The sequence below is a fragment of the Onychomys torridus genome, unplaced genomic scaffold (assembly GCF_903995425.1).
Source record: "Onychomys torridus unplaced genomic scaffold, mOncTor1.1, whole genome shotgun sequence".
Lineage (NCBI taxonomy): Eukaryota > Metazoa > Chordata > Mammalia > Rodentia > Cricetidae > Onychomys > Onychomys torridus.
In genome coordinates, this window is record NW_023411270.1 from 99,684 (window position 1) to 101,255 (window position 1,572).

The 1,572-nt window shown below is 36.9% G+C and overlaps 1 pseudogene; it reads right to left on the bottom strand.

Moving 5' to 3' along the window:
* Positions 1–321: 321 nt before the first annotated feature.
* LOC118575063 lies at positions 322–1,260 on the bottom strand (annotated as a pseudogene).
* Between the last annotated feature and the right edge of the window lie 312 nt (positions 1,261–1,572).

The window sequence follows — 1,572 nt, forward strand, 5'->3', positions numbered from 1 at the left end:
TAAAGGACAATACACAATTTGGCAGCAGAAACATAAAAGAATATACATAAGATATAGCACAAATTTTGTTTGAATCAAATGAATAATCTTACTTTGCTACTTGAACTATTAAACAGTTTTTAAAAGAATCTTTTTTAATAAATATATAATTGCAAATGTACCAGCAACACTCCTTACAACCATCTGTAACTCCAGTTCCAGGGAACCTGATAACATTTCTGACCTCTGGGCGAACCAGGAGTGCACACCTGCATACATGATGGCAAAATACTCATGCACTTAACCAAATACATTTTTTGAAAGACAGGAAAATTACCCTTTTTAAGAAATTGGGTGGCACATTGACCACAAGCTTTTGAGAATATTGATTATTCTCTTATCAGAACTGATTTGTACCAAAGGAGTAATTGTGGGATAGGCATTCATCACAAACTTCTGAACAGTCAGAATGACTGGATCGTACCTCCATAACAGGACTGAGGTGGATGAGATGATGAAGTCCACCCAGTACATGACCACAAAGAAAACCACCACCAGCAAGATGGTCTGGGTGGCCCTCTTCACAGGCAATGTTCTCATGTGGCTGATGCTGTGAAGATGCTTGCATTGCCTCTGATGTCTGAACAAGATAATCACCATATATGAACTTGTGGTCAACATAACTCCTACAAGAAAGACATCTCTGGACATTGTCACTGTTAAAATCAGTGCCCTGGTGATGTAGGTCATGGGGAAGACTGAGCAATATTTGGTGACCTTCATCTGGTTGCTCTCACTCACATTGGTAAAACCACCAACATAAAAGATACAGCTACTACTGAATGAAAAATTGAGAGACCAAATATAGAAAAAAGCATAAATCACATATTTTTTCAATTTATATTTAAATTTTGCCAGCAATGATGTGTTGGGACTGATAGTGACAGCCTGGAACACACTCAGGAGGCAGGTCATGCAGATGGAGAGGCCTCTCATCACCCTGCTTATGTAAAAAGTTGCCTTACATTTGAAGTCATTCTCAAAGTTCAGTGACTCAAATAAGTCTGAAAGCCAAAGGTCCCCTCCAGTGAGAAACATCATTATGTGGATGAAGGTCAGTTGACAGGAGATCAGGTCCATGGGCTTTAATCTATGAACTAGGATTGTGAAAGTACAGAAAAACAGTAGAAATATATTGGCTAGGACTCCAAGTACAAATTGGAAATTAAGGATATTCTTTATTAAGGACATATGTGGAAAGTATATTCATCTTAGCATCATAGTGGAAACATAATTCATATACCTAGAAAAATAGTAGAATGTACATCAAACTTGTGATTCAATATCAGTACCTCTATATCAACATTCTTGATTGACTTATTCTTAATTAACCTGTCTCTTTAACATTTGATGTTCCACACATGGATACATCTCCATGTGTCTACAGGTATATATAGCATACTAGAGATAATAAAGGCATCTACAGTCACATCCTATACAGAATATACGCTTTGTTCCTCTTTTGCCCCTAGGTGTCATGCCAATACTATTGATTTACATTGTCTCATTTTATAGTTTACACCTAAAACAGAA